The 19,152-nt window shown below is 44.6% G+C and overlaps 1 long non-coding RNA gene across 3 annotated transcripts in view; it reads left to right on the top strand.

The window, feature by feature from the left end:
* The window catches only part of LOC125911656 (uncharacterized), a 325,018-nt gene that overhangs the window by 30,934 nt on the left and 274,932 nt on the right, over positions 1-19,152 (top strand). For all 3 annotated transcript variants that reach the window (XR_007454404.1, XR_007454405.1, XR_007454403.1), the window contains exon 2: positions 4,371-4,479. This is a non-coding gene — a long non-coding RNA (uncharacterized LOC125911656). The remainder of the gene's footprint in view (positions 1-4,370; positions 4,480-19,152) is intronic.

The following is a 19,152-nucleotide window of genomic DNA, read 5'->3' as shown; positions in this document are numbered from 1 at the left end:
CTATTCCATGGTAAAAGTACTGACACATCTCTTTCCTCGGCTGTCTGTTCTTTCCTTAATCGGGCTGCAGTTCTAATTCACACTCATTAACCCACCCACAGCAATTACTGGTCTCTGCAGATCTCCCTAAGTGGGGGTAAGTAATCTTGTCCCCCTGTGGTGGGAAGTCAGAATTCTAAAAATGATCAAGTGCTGTTCCCAGGGCTGTGAGGTGTAATGATACTGCAGTGAGGTAAAACCAAATTATAGTCTGCAGTTAAGGTGGACATAGGTCATCAGTTAAGTAATGGTTGCCTCGGAAAGCTGGCCTCAGTGTGAAGATGTTCATGGATGTGATGCTGTAGCCTTGGAGATTCCAACCATGCATAGAGTATTAGTGAAATATGTCCAAGAACGAAGAAACTCAGAAACTTGGACCTTTAAGGTCCCCACCAGATGTGCTTTCTTGTTGCAATCATATTTAATATATATCGATGAGGAAAGCTATCAGGAGGAAAGCAAGAGCTGGAGTCTTTGCCATGGTTAAAACTCCAGTGATTTCCCAGAGTCAGTAATATAAAATCCAACCTCCTCATTCTGGCTAATGAGATCTTTTATAATCTGACCCTGCCTTCCCATGTGCTCTCCCTTTTCCCTCTGATTCTACCTGTTACTTCAGTCATTTTGGTTTTCTTTCAGTACTGGAAGCTGGTTCTTGCCCCTTTGCATTTGCTGCCTGGGAATGCTCTATCCCACAACTGTTCTTGGCTGACTCCTCTTTGCCATTCATGTCTCAGCTCAGATGTTGCCTGCCTTCTGGGACTCCGGAGCCCTCCTGCCTGGCTTTCTTCTTGGCTCTATCATGTCCTGGTTGTGTAATATTCAGCAAGCACTGAACTGCTCCACGTTTCCTCTCTTGCTCAGCTGTAAATCAGGATTGTGATATCCTTATATCCTGCAGTTTATAGAAGTTGATATAAATGGAGCCCTTAGGACATTGCCTGGGGCACAATGTTACATTTAAGTATGACTGTCATTGTTGGGGCGCCTGGGTGGCTAAATCGGTTGAGTGTCCCACTTCGGCTCAGGTCATGATCTCACGGTTCGTGAGTTCGAGCCTCTCGTTGGGCTCTGTGCTGACAGCTCAGAGCCTGGAGGCTGCTTTGGATTCTGTGTCTCCCTCTCTCCCTGCCCCTCCCCTGCTCACAATCTTTTGGTCTCTCTCAAAAAAAAAAAAAAAAAAATTAAAAAATTTAAAAAAGTATTACTGTCATTGTTATAGGAGCTGCCACTCTGAGTCACTCTGTCACTGAATCTGGTTGGTTTTCTTTGTAGCACTAGTCAGTGTTTGAAATTAGCAAGGTCTCAAGGCAATAGTTGCACACCCATATTCACAGCAGCGTTATTCACAATAGGCAAAAGCTGGAAGCATCCCAAATGTCCACTGACGGATGAGTGGACAAACGAACTGAGGTATGTCAGTCAGTCAGTGGAATGTCAGTCAGTCTCAACAAGGAAAAAATCCTGTCACAGGCTACAACATAGATGGAACTTGAGGACATTATGCTAGGTGAAATAAGCCAGACACAAAAAGACAAATACCACATGACTGTGCCTATATGAGGCATCTAACGTAGTGAATATACTGAACACTGAACTATACACTTAAAAAGAGTTAAGGTGGTTCCTGCCTCGTCCCACGACCTGAGTCTTGAGCACGCACTGTAAAAAAGCTAAGAGAGAAATCCTCACCCAGCTCAGTCTTTGGAATGATTCTGTATGTGGGAGATAAACTTTCTAAGACATGATTATCTGGAAGGGATGCGGTCAACCTCTCTCCCTCCAGGACCGTAACTGTCATATCACCTGGAGAAGTACAACCAAATCAGGCTTTGGGGTTGCCAGAGGGGCCGCTGCGCTTGCCTAACTCCTGGAAAACAGCAGAGTAGGAAGAGCTGTGTTCCAAACTTCCCGCGTGAACATATTTTTCTAGCTCACCTTGGCCTGTGGGGTTTGTATGGTCTCAGTCCTTGTCAAAAAAACAGAAGGCTCTCAATAATCCTAACTTCAAAATGAGTAGAATGCCATGCCAGATTCCCCAGTGCCTTCCATTTGGTACAAGTGATTCCTGGTGGCCTTCACACACGTTCCCCATGGGTCTCTGGTTTTGCAGGTTACAAGGATATACAGGATCTTTGTGAGAATTAGGAAATATCACCACTTTCAGATTTACTTAGGCTAAGTGAGTTTTCCTGCGGGGGATAGAGTCCTGAGTCAGGAGACCTGGGAAGGGAAGCAGAATGCAGGCTGCATTTCCCCTCTTCCCCTTTTTTGGCTGGTGCATTTTGGGGGGACAGAAAAGGTGCCTTCATTCAAGGCAGCCCAGAGGGGTCTAGTATGCACCTTACTGGATGTTAAAAAAAAAATAGTTAAGGTGGTAAATTTTATGTTATATGATTTTTGTCACAATAAAAATATATAAATGCTAGACCTGGATTCTGAATAAATAGATTGCAGTGGGTGGGGTATTTGCATTTAAAAACATCTCCCTGGAAGATAGTGACACCCACCAAATTTTAGTAACCACTGGGCCACACAGTCTTTAAAGAGGTCTCTGTGGTGTGGATTTAGAGCATTTAAAACTTGCACCCTCCCTGATGTAAAGCTCTAATTATGTGGAAGAAAAATGATCCGCAAATCCTCCTCATGGGTTCTCTTTAATTTTGTCGAATTAATCTGCTCTTCATCTGTATTCCCATCCCTTGCTGCCCTCTCAAAGTGGAGGGTGATAATCCGCAGACAGAGGGCATTTGGAGCCGGCCCACCGGCGTGTTTTCCCCGTAGTGTCCACAAGGTGGCAGGCCAGGCACTTGGATTTGGGCAGCCAGGAGTGCGAACAGCAGGCAGCCCGCGGCACCCGGGGAGTTCGATCAAGGGGTGTGGGGACCCCATGCCTTTGCAGGGTTTGGGGGTGCCCGGAGGAGGTGGGGGGGGTTCCCGATGATGCCCAGGCTAGAACTCAACCCGGCGGGTCAGTTTCCCAGAGCCTGCGTGCAGGGGAAGGTGAGCAAGCCCCCTCCCCACCTCGCCCCTCCCCCGCCCCTCCATGACTGAAGTGGCCACAGCCACTTTCCCCTGGGGCTCTAGTGCATCTCTCCCAGGAAGGCGGGCGTTTGAGTGTGTGCACGTGTCTTCAGGAGTAATTTTCGTGAGCTCTTCTATTTTTTTTTCTTTTTTGGAGGGAGAGCAATGTTTTGGTGATACTTTCTTTCGAATAATTGAGGCCTGAGGCATAACAGGAGATGTTCTGTGTTGTTTGAAAACTAAGTGATGGGGGGAGGGTGACTCCAGTTAACAGGCACCAGCTGTTGGATATTTAACAGGCATCTTAAAATTACTGATTTGCTGAGCCTTGACCCAGCAAGGGGTCATAGTCCCCAACAGTAAATAACTCAGTGAGTGGCTTGGTGACACGCTGGGAAGGAAAGTGGAGGACTTTTGACATGATTTTAACATGCTGTTTGTATCTCAAGCCAGGACTGTGGCTTTCAGCAGGTACAAAATGCTTGCAAGTGCAAAGAAAAATGACAGGAGAGGAAGCAGTGCCCGTGGGGCATGGAGAGCACAGGCTTGGGGTTAGATTGGCATGAGTGGGGACTGGGGGTTTAGGACAAGTCCCTTGCCCTGTCTGAGGCTTATTTCCTTGTCTGTGTGATGGGGGATGAGAACACCAGCATCAGGAGCTGAAGAGTAAATGAAATGCGGATTCATTCATTCACTCAAGACCAATATGCTGGGCACAAGCTGGGTTCTGAGGGTGCCAAGACCATAAGTCCCTTACCATCCAGTGTGGGGACTGATATGTGTAGCAACCTCTTCCGTGCAGCAGGAGAAACACACTAACAAGTTTGCATGGGTACCCTGGGGCCAGGGGACTGGCTAAGGGGTGTTCAGGGAAGGAGCTTAGAGACACAATGTATCAAGCAGAAGTAGCAGATTTCAACCCAGGGGTCGGGTAGGGGTGGTGCAGCCCAACCATGCTTGTAGTTTGGAATGTTTAGTGTTTGCCACCATGGTTTTTCTAAAAATGGAATTCTTTGCCTTCATTTAAAAATGGAATGATTTCACTTGGAATTCCATGTTTCCAGCTTCTCTGAAAAAATATATATCGGTCTGGCTACACTGAACCAATTTTACTGCTCGAAACACCGGTTTAAAACAAAGTGGTGTCTCCCTTCTTTAGACTGTACACCCCATTCAGTTTGCTTTCTTGTTCGCTTTCCATCCCTAACCCTATGGACATTGGAATAGGGTGTGCAATCTCTAATACAAAGTGTCTACAGCAGTGGCACCTGATGGGCACTTAATACCTATTTCCTTTTCTTCCTCAGGGCTGAGATGGCCTCCCAGGTTGTTCCCCCAACAGTGACAGATATCTCTGAAGGGCTCAATAAAGAAGAATGAAGGAAAGAGAACACTTGTTGGAGCCACAGATGTAAGGTCAGGATTTAGTTCACTGGGTTTTCTGTCAGGTCTTGGGGGTCCTCTCACCTTCAGAGAGAGAGGTTCTGGCCATGACCACGGGCCCCTGGAACGTCTGGGAGTGTGGCTGAAGTTACAGGTTGTATGCAAGCCTTTGATTGTCAGCCACGCTTGGCTCATTTTAGAGAACCACGTGCAAATCCTTCTCCAAAGTACCATTTCCCCACAAATAATAGAGGCCTATTGTTGGTAGGACTCAGCCTGCAGCTCTGTAATAATGGCATTTTCATGAAGGAAAATCACATCCCCACTGTGAGCACAGCTGAGAACATGAAACCTACTATTGAGACATTCTGGTTAAAATGAAGCACTCTCCAGCAAGATGTGCCTGTCCGTGGGGATGTGTGGGAAGCCAGGTGAGAGGGCTTTGCAGGTCCTGCTGGAAATGAGTAGGTAAAAAACATCCGTCCATCTGAGGATGATTAATGTCAATCATGGGGCTGTTAGGAAGTCCTGGCCTCCCCTTCCTGGCAGGAGGTGAAAGTGGATAATTCACGTCACAAAAGAAGGAGCCAAGGGAGACGAGTGTTGGAGTGTTCGGGCGGCAAAGTAAAAGAAGGGTGGGGGGAGGGAGGGGCGGGGAGGCTGCATTGTCAGGTCCAGACTTGAAAATGCAGGGGAATGGCCACACTCAAGGGCTCCTGCCTTTTAGGGGCTTGAGAATGGGGCCATTTGTAGGTGACGGTGGGTTGATGTGGTTGTGCCCTTCTGTGCAGGTTCCCACCCAGCTTTAGGAACCAAGAGGTTTGGAGACAGCTGGGGTGCAGGGCCTGGGCCTAATGCACGGAAAGGGGGGACCAGTGAGCCCTCCATCCCCAGATGCTCAACTACCTTTTTTCTCATTAGGTTAAAAAAAAAGTTTTATTTTGCAAATTGTCTGATATACTCAAGAGTATAGAGACTGGTATAGACCACTGGTTCCTGCATATTAGAATCACTTAGGGATCTTTCAGAAATCCTAATGCTGAGGCACCCTCCCAGACCATTTAACTCTCAGTCTCTGGGGTTGGAACACAGGCATCAGTATTTTTGAAGCTTCCTGGCTAGGTCACATGTACTGACAAGTCTGGGAACCTCTGGTATCCGTGTTACCTGGCTTCCACATTTGCCAACCGGTGGCCAGTCTAGCTGATCTTGTAGTTCTTGTGTCCTAGATCCCCATTTGTCCATTGTCTCCAGATTATTTTATTTTATTATTATTTTTTAATGTTTTTCTTTTGAGAAAGAGAGAGAGCTTGAGTGTGGGAGGCGCAGAGAGAGGGAGCCGGAATCTGAAGCAGGCTCCAGGCTCTGAGCTGTCAGCATAGATCCCGATGCAGGGCTCGAACCTGCGAACCGTGAGATCGTGACCTGAGCCACAGTTGGGACATTTAACCGACTGAGCCACCTAAGCGCCCCTTCAGATTATTTTAAAGCAAATACTAGATTTATATGGTTTCATCCTTAACTGCTTCAGCGGGCATTAAGAACTTAAAAAAAAAAAAAAAATAAGCACGATAACCTTATCCCTTCAAAAAACTTATTTAAACACGATTCCTTAGTATCATCTAATGTTCTATCTTGTGCTCAGTTAAACTTTTGAGATACTGATTTCTCTCCTTTATTTTTGATTTTAATTTGATTCCAAAGGGATAAAGAATGTTTGCCCCTGCGCCCCCTCCCCCCACCCAGTTTTGAGGGGTGGAGTTGGTGAATGGGGCACACAGTTGGCTCATCCCAGATTACCTGCCTCTTTTCCTTCGCCCCGCCCACATTGGTGGGTGAGAGGACACCCACAGAGGCAGAAATGCTCATATATTCATTCTTTTGGTGACTGTCCATTGGGAGCTTCCTATGTATGCAGCCATTGTGTTAGGTGCTGGGGGACTGGGTCTGTCTTTGTCACTATTGTATTCTGTTTAGCACAGAGTGTGGCACAAAGTTAGGGACTCAAGGTATATTTAGTTCAGCTACAAAAGTGAGTATTTTTATTACCATTGCTGACATATTGGCTCCAGGTATGCAATACCCCTTTATGAATGCATAAAACTTTCACATTGTACCTTTTTACTTGAGGATCTGAGAACATTTTTCTTGAAATAATTTTCACCACAGCGTCATGTGGGCTCCCTAAATGAGATGAAACAGCATAGCAGAATTAAATTCTTCGCAGCGGAGTTAAAGTGAGAGCAAGGGCAGCCCCAATAGTTGAAATGCAAACACACCGTGTAAGCCTCATTTCAGCTGGGACCTTTCAGCATCTTTTTGCCTTTGAATCCTTTCAAAGGAGTGCTAACATGCAGCAGAAATTGACTGGTTTGAAGCTGACCTTCTTTTATTTCCTTTGCTCAGCCTCTAAGTGAAACACTTAGAAACAAAACAATAAAATGTCCAGAACGCAACTAACATAGCCAGGGAAGAAAGTGAGATCTCCTTGACACATACATTTTTTAATGGAATATTTTTATAGTTATCACGCTAGTACATTTGATACAGAAAATTTGAAGAATATAGGTTAAAGTATGAAAAGTGAAAATCACCCATATCATACCGTCCAGAAATAACTACCATTATCTACCGCAGATAATTGACCATTTTGGTGTATTTCCTTCTAGTCTTGTGTTTGTTTTTTTTTTTTCTATGCCTATATTTTCTATAGACTCTATTTTCTGATTTCACTGAAGTTATTGTTAGCTTATTTAGATGCATTTAGGACTTTATGCCTTTAAAAGCAATTTTTAATTTGTTTTCTCCTTTGTTCCTCATTATAATTCTATAGAGGATATAGGGAAGATGTTATTTTCTTTACAAGTGAGAAATCAAGGTCCAGAAGGTTAAGTGATTTTTCTCAAGGTCATACAAATTGCCAAGGACTCTTATTTGTAATTCAGGGGTCTTTGTGTCTGATGCCAGTCCTCACTGTACATAGAGGCATGACCCATCAGTGGGATAGCCCTAGGATTACTCATGGCCATGGGACTGACTGCTGCTTCTTTCCCCATCTCTGGAAGACTTAAGTCAGAGGGTTAAGACCCACACACCTGATACAAGTCTAATTGTTGGTGTAGGAGGGAGGTTATAGGAGATTAAGTGCTATCACTTAGGGGACAATCCAATCTGCATTCTGGATAATGTACGTTGTTAGGCACTTGTTGACTCTACCATATATCATGGCCTTTGACTTCCAAATCCTTACCCCCTGCCCACTGTGTCCCCTTCTAAGGGATGCTGCTCGGCCACCACTTCTGCCTCAACTGCCAGGCTTAATGCCAGGCATGGCCTGTGCCCCAGCCCCATAATATCAGTAGCTTGGGGGGGGGGTGTGGGGCCTGACACTGGCATGGCCAGCCCACCGTAGATTATGATTATGATGTGGTGTCAACAGATGAGTGAGAGCAATCAGTTGTTCTTTCTCAGGAATCTGAGCTAGTAAACATGAGGAAGATTGACCAGGGATGTACTGAGGCAGAGTCAGGACAGAGTCATGGCCAAAGCCGTGTGTAAAATAAGATTATGAGGGAGCAGAAGATAGGAATATGTTGGCAGAGAGAACTGTGTGGTTCACAGAGTGAATCACAAATGCCAGAGGGGAGGAGAGAGGGAGATCAAGAGCCGGCCCCCAAGCCTCTTGTTCTTGGGGTTTCTGGGTTCATATCAGCCTTGCTGTGTCTGACAATAACTTTCCTCCCCCACCCCTTCCTGGAGGTAACTGGCTTGGGTCTCTTTGTCCCTTCAACCAAACAAGGGCAGCCTGTCCTAATAGTCACAGATCCATAGCCTGATAGACTGGAAGAGACCTGCTGGGAAACCTCACTTACCCTCCCAGTTTTGCAGAGGAAAAGGACTTCCCCTGGCTGGTCCATCTCCTGACTCCAGTCCTGGTTTCTTTCTGTCTCCAGGCCACATGCTTTCTTGGTTTCTTCTTCTTTTTTTTTTTTTTTATTTATTTTTGGGACAGAGAGAGAGACAGAGCATGAACGGGGGAGGGGCAGAGAGAGAGGGAGACACAGAATCAGAAACAGGCTCCAGACTCCGAGCCATCAGCCCAGAGCCCGACGCGGGGCTTGAACTCACGGACCGCGAGATTGTGACCTGGCTGAAGTCAGACGCCTAACCGACTGCGCCACCCAGGCGCCCCCTTGGTTTCTTCTTGCAGCTCAGCCATGTTATTATGCTTGAGGGCTGGGATCATGCTTTCTATAGCTATTTCTTCCACTTTGTTTTTCTTTGTGTATTCCCAAACAGAAAAGATGCTCAATAAAAACTTGTTAAATTGAATTGGAGGATACTTAAGGTTTGAGTCAGTGATGGAGGTGGCCATTGGTGAAAGCTCCCTTGACTGATGGATAGGTGGGCATTTTGGATAAGTTTGAGACAGGACCCTTTGGCTCCGGTGTGGTCACCAGTATTTTCAGGTTGGAGGTGACTCTTCATACTGTGGATTTGCCACAGCAAACCTGAACAAAGAGGAAGGTTTCTTCTGAGTTTGATGGGTCAGAATCTGTTGCCAGTGGTTGTGTATCCAAGAGAAAGCAGGTTCAGAGAATGGTGCCCATCCGATCGGATTAGATATCTGCTGGGCAAAAATGGATGTGGTGTATTGCCTTTGACAGTCTGGATTTTCTGAATCTTTTTTCCAACAATATAACCAGGATTTGACTTGAGTGGAGTAGGAGGGGAGGGAAGAGTAGCTCAACATATTTTTTTAAAATATAATTTATTGTCAAATTGGCTAACATATAGTGTGTAAAGTGTGCTCTTGGTTTTTGGGGTAGATTCCCGTGGTTCATTGCTTACATACAACACCCAGTGTTCATCCCAACAAATGCCCTCCTCAGTGCCCATCACCCATTTCCCCCACTCCCCATCCACCATCAGTTTGCTCTCTGTATTTAAGAGTCTTTTATGGTTTGCCCCCCTCCCTCTCTGTTTGTAACTTTTTTTTTACTTCCCTCTCATCATGGTCTTCTGTTAAGTTTCTCAAGATCCACATAGGAGTGAAAACATATGATATGTCTTTCTCTGACTGACTTATTTGACTCAGCATAGTTCCTTCCAGTTCCATCCGTGTTGCTGCAAAAGGCAGAATTTCATTCTTTCTCATTGGCAAGTAGTATTCCATTGTATATATAAACCACATCTTCTTTATCCATTCGTCTGTTGATGGACATTTAGGCTCTTTCCATAATTTGGCTATTTCAACACAGTTTTGAACTGAAGTCACGTATGTCTTCATTTTTCAGCAAATATTTATTGAATGCCAGTTCTGTACTCGGCATTATTCTAGATGCTGAGACTAGGGCAGGGGTCCAGACCTACAAAAACCCCTGCTTTTCTGGAGTTTACATTCTGTTGGAGATGCAAAGTTGGATAAAGGAAACGTGGCATGTATTAGCTTGTCAGGGCTGCAAAAACACAACACCCTTTGTTGGGTGGTTTACATGATGGAAATTTATTGTCTCACAGTTCTGGAGGTTGGAAATCTGAGAGCAGGGTGTCAGCAGGATTGGTTCCTTCTGAGTGCTCTCTCCTTGGCTTATAGATGGCCATGGTCTCACCTGTGTTTTCATATTGTCTTTTCTCTGTGTCTGTGTTCAAATTTCCTCTTCTTAAAGAGACACCAGTCATACTGGATTAAGGCCCACCCTGCTGACTCCACTTTAACTTAATTAGCATCTTCAAAGATGCTGTGTGCAAAGGAAGTCACATTCTGAGGTACTGGGGGTTAAACCTTCATCATATGAATTGTAGGAGGGACACAATTCAGCCCATAACATGGCATAAATAAAAAAGGTCATGACAACTCATTGTGTTTAAAGCACAAAGATTTGGTGTTGCTTTTCCAGACCGGGGAAGGGTTGCTTGTCCACCTATGAGGCCGGTAGCCAGTGATGGCTTGCAGGGAAGACTGACTTCAGGCAGCATGGTGATCTGGCTTGTGCACTGAGTTTTCCTTGGTGAAACTACCCAGGCTACACAAGAGTTGAACCACTGACCTGGACTGAATTAATATGAGAATCCAAACAACTGGGAAAGAAGCCCAGGCCTTTTGTTATTTATTTATTTTTTTTAATTTTTTTTAATGTTTTTTTATTTATTTTTGAGACAGAGAGAGACAGAGCATGAACAGGGGAGGGTCAGAGAGAGGGAGACAGAATCTGAAGCAGGCTCCAGGCTCTGAGCTGTCAGCACAGAGCCCGACGCGGGGCTCGAACTCATGGACCATGAGATCATGACCTGAGCCGAAGTCGGACGCTTAACCGACTGAGCCCCCTAGGCACCCCCCAGGCCTTTTGTATATGTGTATTTTTAGTGTAGCTTGCTGGAAATAAGTGAATTTATTTTCATAAACAATGACTCAGGGAAAGACTGCAGTCATTCCACGGGAAAGCTTTAAAGCTGTTTGTTTTTCCCCCTTAATCACCTCCTATTTTCCTAATGGGATTGCAGTGTGTGTGGTTCCTGCTGTTTTGTATACTTTGTTACCATGTGGCCATTGGTTTCTCTTTTCATTTATGCTTTTGTGGTTTTACTGAATAAACGACCTTCTGTGTCATAATGAGTTCCTGGATCTTGACATGCTGAGCGTAAATCTGCCAAATCTGGAACTGCTATGGAAGATTCAAAAGATGGCTTTTGACATAAAAAAAAAAAAAAAAAAAGGTGCTGAAGGCACACGGGAGAAGGGCACGGTCCTCCAGGGGCTTTGATGCAACAGATGCCTAGCCCAAGCAGTGGTGTGTAGGTTTGGTCCGTCTGTCAGATCGGAGAAACCATCCATCTGCCAGCCTGACAACAAGGACTTCTCTCGTTGGCACTCAGGGACTAATTTGTTAGTAAAAAGCTTTGCAGGCCACTGCGTCCCAGGGAGAATTGGTGGAGCAATACAAAGGGTGCAAAGTCAGCTTTTTTGCCAAAGCAGCCTGTTGAAAAAATGAAGGATTCAGATAAACAGAAGAAGCAGGTGGACTGATTAGAGGCAAGAGTAGGAAGAGAAGTTACTTGTTTTTTTTTTTTTTTTTTTTTAAACTAGGCTCCATGCCAAACCTGGGGCTTGAACTCATGACCCCGAGATTAAGAGTTGCATGGTCTACTGACTGAGCCAGCCAGGAGCCCTGGAGGAGAAGTTGTTCTTTGTGATTCCTTTGTTCATTTATTGCCTTAAAAAAAAACTTTGTCGGAATGTCTATGTTTATTGATTGATTCCCTTGTTCTTTATTTATTAATTTACTGAACATTTGTTGTAACAGGGGCTGGGGTAATATATGAACCTGTGTTAGGGAGGTGATGTCACCAAGATGCTGGAGTAGGAGACCCCATCCTCCACCCTTCCACAAAGATCAACTGTTAGGTGGCTATCCATGAACAAAAATAGCCCTGGGAGAGTTCTGGAGTCCACTTAGGAAACTTTAGCTATGCAACACCTGAGAACAAAACACCCGGCAATAAGCACACAAAAAAGGGAAGGAAGAACAGCTTCATTTTGTCTGCGTCATCTCATCTTCCAGGCTGCATCTGTTCAGTGCCAAGAGAGAATCCCCACCTAGGAAGAATTCCCCTGACTGGAAAAGGGCATGTGTGACCAGCTTCCCCAGGTTTCTGGGGCACTGCACCCAGGATACACTTTGGTTTCACTCCACCTAGAAACTAGCAAAGCTGAGCTGTATAGAGACAAGGAACAGCAGAGGCTGCCAATACCAGCCACACAGCAGGAGAGACCACAGTTCCCAGTGACCTGCTCTGTAGAGGATGCCAGCCACTGAAGAAACTAACAAACCCTCTGCAGATGTACTGGTCTTCGCCCCTCAGATATTTGTGTTTGTGCTTGAGTCCCTCCCTGCTCTCTACCGCTCCCCCTACCACCACCCTCTGGAGCCTGGGCTCTGCACCTGCGGCCAGCCCCGCTGCCTGTGTTGTACAAGTGCAAGGTGACAGCCTAGACCCCCACGGCTGACCTCACTGCTATGTATGCACTTGCTGGGCACCTGCACATCACAGGCTGGACTCCTGTCACCTGCCTTTATTGTTGTGTGTGAACGTATGATGAGGCCATGCAGCTGTGGAAGTGCATGCTATAGCCAAGGCCCCTCCGGCTTGCTGAGGGCCCAGCCCCAGCCCCGTCTGCTGTCCCTTGCCTGTGTTATGCAGCTCACCTGTAGCTAGCCCCTTCAGCTGTGCACCTGCATGCCTCCTGTCCAATTCCTGTTACTGTTACTGGTCTGGTCTCCACTGCCGTGTGCCTGTGGTGGGACCTGACAGCCACAGGAGTGCATGCCAACCTCGGGGGTCCCCACAGCTGCTTGTCAGCCTGAAACTGGCCCTGACTCCTGTCACTGGCCTGCACTACTGGTGGGTTCACCTGCAACTAAGCCCCTTCAGCTGTTGGCCTGACTCTTGTCACCAGCCTTGATTGCTGTGTGCATGCTCATGGTGAGACCCTATGGCCACAGGAGTACATGCCAACAGTCGGGGCCCTTGCAGCTGCTGGTGCACCCACAGTTGACCCCAGTCCTTGTGGCCAGCCATGGCCCTTACCATTATGTGTGTCTCTGACCCCTGCCATTATGCAGGCACCTGCAGCTGGCTCCTGTATCTGGGTGTGTATACACCACCACATACTCATAGCCACTACCATGCCAGCCCTGGTCCCTGGACCTAGAGGCATTGATGAGGACCCCAATAGCCTTTGTAGCCACTGTGGACCCCCACAGCATGCGCCAGATACCACACGGTTGCCAATGTTGTGGACCCCAGTGGCCCGAACTGACAAAACATCACGCCCCTCTAGACCCAGAGATGCCACGTGACCCCTCCCATCAGTAAAGTTTTAGGATGTAAAATCAACATGCGATAAATATAGGATTTTAGGATATAAAATCAGTAGGATATAAATCAGTAGGATATAAAATCAACATACAAAACTCAGTAGTGTTTCCTCACACTAACAACTATCTGTAAAAGGAAAAAAAGATCCAGTTATAATAGATCAAAAGCAATACAATACTTAGGAATAAATGGACCAAAGACTTGAAAGATCTCTACCCTGAAAACTATAAAACACTGATGGAAGAAATTGAAGAAAAAGAAAACAAAGGGAAAATTATTCCATGTTTATCGTTTGAAACAGTTCATGTTAAAATGTCCATACTACCCGACACCATCTATAGATTCAATGAAATCTGTGTGAAATTTCCAGTGGCATTTTTCCAATATAGAAAAACAATCCTAAAATTGTATGGAACCACAGAAGACTCCAAACAGCCAAAGCAATCTTGAGAAAGAACAAAGGGGGAGGTATCACACTTCATGATTTCAATTTATATATTACAAAGCTATAGGAATCAAAACAGTAATATACTGACATAAAAAGGCACGAAGACTGAAGAAAAGAATCCAGAATCTAGAAATAAGCTCATACATATATGGTTGTCTAATCTATGATAAGGAGCCAAGAATACGCAATAGAGAAATGGTAATCTTTTCAATGAATGATGTTGGTAAAACTGAATATTTATAGACAAAATAATGAAATTGGGCCCCTATCTCATGTCACTCATAAAAATTAACTCAAAATGGATTAAGACTTAAGTGTAAGACTTGAAACTGTGTAACTCCTAGGAGAAAACATAGGGAAAAATCTCCTTAACATTGATTGTGGCAATGATTGTGTGTGTGTGTGTGTGTGTGTGTGTGTGTGTGTGTGTGTAGGACACCAAAAGCACAAACAACCAAAGCAAAAATCAGTGAAGAGACTACATCAAACTGAAAAGCTTCTGCAGAGCCCAAGAAACAATCAGCAAAATTAAAGAGGCAACCAATAGTTGGGAGAAAATATTTTCAAACCATGTATCTGATAAGGGGTTAAGTTAATATTGTAAACATATAAAGGACTCATACAACTCAAGGGCAAACAAACAAAAGATGCTCAACATCGCTAATCATCAGGGAAATAGAAATCACAACCACAATGAGATACTGCATCATACCTGTCAGAATGGCAATTCTAACAAGATAAATTCTGTTGAGGATGTTGACAAAAGGGAACCCTTGCACACTATTGGTGGAAATGCAAAGTGGTGCAGCCACTACAGAAAATAGTATAGAGGTTCCTTAAAACGTTAAAAATAGAATTACCATCTGATTTGGTAATCTCAATTCTGGGTATATATTCAAAGGAAATGAAACCACCCTCTTGAAGAGATATGTGCTTTCCCATATTCATGTTCATTGCATCTGTATTCACAATAGCCAAATGTGGGAGCAACTTCATTGTCCATTGACGGGTGAATGGGTAAAGAAAACATCTAACTACATATGTATCTCAAATGTGATACACATTGGAGATACACACACAATGGAATATTATTCAGCCATAAAAAGAAGGAAATCCTTATCATCTGTGATACCATGAATGGAACTTACGGATATTATGCAAAATAAAATAAGTCAGAGAAAAACAAATACTTGACGATTCTACGTAGATGTGAAATATGAAAATGTTGAACTCATAGAAACAGAGGTGATTGATGATTACCCGGGACTGGAGGGTGGAGGTAACTGAGAGATGTTGGTCAAAAGGTACAAACTAAGATGAATGCATTTTGGGGATCTAATGGACAGTAGGTGACTATAGTTAACACATACTGTATTGTGAACTTGAAAGTTGCTATGAGAGTTAAACTTAGATTTTGTCAAACTACCACCACCACCACAATAAAATAGTAATTATGTGAGGTGAAGGATGTATTGACTCAACTTATTGTGGTTAACATTCTGCAGTATAGAAGGATATTGTCACTGTACATCTTAAACAGCACAATGTTACACATCAGTTACATCTCAATACAGCTAGAAAAAATTTTTTTAAATTATACAGCAGCAACAAAAGCCTTTATTAGTCTATGATAAAGAAATAGACTCCAAAGCAGGATTTGGTTTGCAAGGATTTTATTAGGGAAAATACCTCACCTTCTCAGGTACCACGCTGAGCATTTTTTTTTTTTTTTTTACTTCTCTCTGTTTTTCACTCAAAAATCCCCCCAGTTAGTCAGGAAGTCCTATCATTCTGTGTCTGCCCAATCTCTCATAACCATTCCCTTGAATTCCCCAAGTTCAAGTCCCTCCTTTCTTGCCTGGGTAGTTACTGTAGGTTCATCACTGGTTTCCCCACCTCTGATAATCCTGCCTCTGCAGCTTGGCCTTCACAGCCAAGCTTATCGTCCTCTAATACAGGTAGGATCATGCATCTACCCTCTTAGAACCTTCCTAGGGGCATTGCCTGTAGTTTGGATTCCTCTGCTTGTGAATTCTATCACTCCCCCAGCTGGCCTTGCCCCTTCTTCCATCACATCTGCCCAGGATCTGCTCTTGTGGGCTGGAGCCTGTGTCATGTCCTGATCATGACCTGAGCCAAAGTTGGAGGCTTAACCGACTGAGCCACCCAGGCGCCCCATAGGTATTTATTCTTTAAGCCTCAGTTCAAGGCCCACCATCTTTGTGAAATGTTTGCTAACCAATGAGAGTTAACTGTTCTTTACTATAACATATAGCTCTTTAAGTTCCTGCGCCGTTGGTGCTGACATTTTTCCTCTTTCTCTAGACTGCAAGCTGCCGAGTCCAACAGACACCATATCTTATTTGTCTCTCTGTGTATTAGCATGTGATTCTGCTCAGGTGTTTTAGGTGTTCAATAAGGGTTTACTGGGTGAACAACTATCATCAGCCTATTGGATTTCTGCCCCAGAAATCGGCCCCACCATCAACTTTAAGCTCAACTTGTCCAGAAATGGAGATCATGATTCTGCCCATGCCAAAGCTTGTTCTGCTTCCCAACTTCCCTAGTCCTATCACTTTCCATGGAATATCTGGGGCCCAAAGACTTAGCCATCCTTGATTTTTTTTCTCTTTCCTCCTATTATACCTGTTGGTCTCTAGGCCTTGCAGATTTTAGCCCAAATATGATAAACATCTGCCCTTTCATGTCTGAAAAATCGGCTCCTTATCAGTTCCTGCTCGGTTTATCTTGAGAGTTTTATCTGGTCTCTTTGGGGTTCCATCTTCCTAGAAGTGGTTTAGACTGGTTGTGTGCTAAGCCAGCCGTAGAACAAAGAGCATAGACAAAGCCATTGAAGGCTGTGAAACATGTCTACATCTCAGGAGCATAGTTAGGGCTTCACTATCAAAAAGTAATTTTCATACATTTTTTTTTTTTTCTTATTCCAAAGTAACACGTTTGGTGCAGAAAAAGATTTTATTTTTTATTTATTTATTTTTTAATGTTTTATTTTTATTACTTTTGAGACAGAGAAAGAGCATGAATGGGGGAGGGTCAGAGAGAGGGAGACACAAAATCTGAAGCAGGCTCCAGGCTCTGAGCTGTCAGCACAGAGCCCGATGCGGGGCTTGAACTCACGGACTGTGAGATCATGACCTGAGCCGAAGTCGGATGCTTAACTGACTGAGCCACCCAGGCGCCCCCAGAAAAAGGTTTTAAAACATCAACGGGAGAGAGGGAAGAAAATAAAAATGATATACAATCCCACCACCCATGCATTTTGATGTATCTCTCATGTATATATATGTATGTATTTATTTTTTTAGTTTGCATGTATGTGTTGTATGTGGGTGCCTGTGTGTGCCCAGGTTCTCCTGTTTAGGGTTAAATTTAGCTTTAAGTGACAGAAAACCCAACCACAGTGTCTTAAACTGATGGATGCTTATTTGTCTCACCTAGCATGAGAGCTGCAGAGAGGGGATAATTGGCAGATTTGGTGGCTCATGATGTCGGTGCTGGATTCTCTACAGCTCCCTTGGCTGCTAAGACCTAATGGTGGTTAAATGGCTGTGGTTTTAGTCGCTTACTGTGGGGAGAGGGTAGAAGGGGAAAGGCAACACCTGTGAATGTTTGGCTGGGTTTCACTGGCCCGAGCTGTGTCACAAGACCACCCCTGGCTGCAGGAGAGACTGTGAAGATGAACGTTTAATTTTTATGCCTTTATTGAATGGCAGGCAAATGCAAGAGTCCTGAAACTGGTGTTGGGTGGATTGAACTTCAGTATCTACCCTAGAGATGATGATGCATTTGGTATAGTTGTCTGCAGTGAGGATGGTTTTCTTAGGATAATTTCTATAAAATTTATGGCTCAAAAGCTATACAATCTAAAAAAAGAAAAGCTTCAAAGAATTACTTCTCAACTATGTTGATAGCAACAGTGATACCTGGCTTTTATTATGTATCACACATAATAAAATGACTTTGGGATGTAATCAAATGTAGTTTCATTTTGTCTCACATTGCCCCTTTAAATTTTATTGGGTAGGGGTAAGTAGGGGTATGAATTTCCCTAGCATATGATGAAAATTTGGGCAGGTCCATGGCTTTTCTGCTCTTTTAGGCAGCAGACAATCCAGTGGTTATGTTAGTTGCAGACACATTTCAGTTAGGATATCTAGACCCTCAAATTAATCAAATCTCTGAACTTAATTATTGTGAGATTGTGTGCTTCCCACAGCTGGACCCTCACTGCGGCTGACCCCTTGCCAGAGCAGAGGCATGGATTTCTTCTTCTGTCTGCTCTTCTGTCTGTATCCTGTAACTGCTGTTACCGACCTCAGGAGCTCTCAGAAGGTTGAGGGGCGGGGAAGGAGGGACAGGAGAGCTGTTCCTTGAACTGCCATGTGCTTCACACTCCCAGGCCTGGCAGATAGTCTTAGCTGACTCCTTCTAATCACTGCTTGGTGAGCTGTTTGGGAATGCCTCTGCCTGGGAGCCCCTGCAGCTCCTTGATGCAGACTATGTACTTCCTCCCTTCCTGTGCTGCTCCCATTCTGGTTCTCTGATGTTTCTCCACAGAATCTTGCCCTAGGGAGCCTCACACCCTCTCTGCCCTAGGCATCCTTTGGGGCAGGCTTTAAGATGGACCCAGGCTGGCTTTCCCTTGTGATCCACATCCCCTTCCTATAAATCCTGGGGTGCAGGCAAGTGCCAACTCTATGCCCTCTCCTGCTTCCACGTGCTGCCGGGTGTTGTCTACAGTGCACAGTGTCCCCTCAGTGCTGGGATAGACTTCATAGTCCTTGAAGGGCCCAGTGAAGGCCCCCTTCCCAGGCTTGAGTTGACAGACAGCACATTCTGCCCCCTTCACATGGCAGTGTAGGGTGGGACTCCCAGTATCTTCACAGTTCTGTTCAAAATAGTTGCTTCACAAATTCCCCCTTCCTCTCCTCTCTCAACATTTTATATTCCCAAAGCAAATAAAAGTTTCTGGGTGGGGAGCTCAAGAGTCATGAAACTGTTTCCTAGCCATTTCCTATAAATTCTGCATTGGAGCCTTGTCTTTTTCTGTTCAGGCTTTTCTCCCAGAATACCATAGATTGGATGGTGTGCGAACAACACAGATTTATATCTCACAGTTATGAAGGTTGGGAAGTCCCACTATCGAGAAGCTGGCAGATTTAGTATCTGGTGAGGGCCTGCTCTCTGGTTTATATGTGGTTGTCTTCTTTCTGTGTCCTCAGTGGTGGAAGGGACACGAGAGCTTTTTGGAGTCTCTCTTTAAAAAAAAATTTTTTTTTAATGTTTATTTGAGAGAGAGAGAGAGAGAGAGAGAAGGAGAAGGAGAAGGAGAAGGAGAAGGAGAAGGAGAAGGAGAA

This window comes from Panthera uncia, assembly GCF_023721935.1.
Source record: "Panthera uncia isolate 11264 chromosome C1 unlocalized genomic scaffold, Puncia_PCG_1.0 HiC_scaffold_3, whole genome shotgun sequence".
Lineage (NCBI taxonomy): Eukaryota > Metazoa > Chordata > Mammalia > Carnivora > Felidae > Panthera > Panthera uncia.
This window is presented reverse-complemented; position numbering and strand designations above follow the sequence as displayed.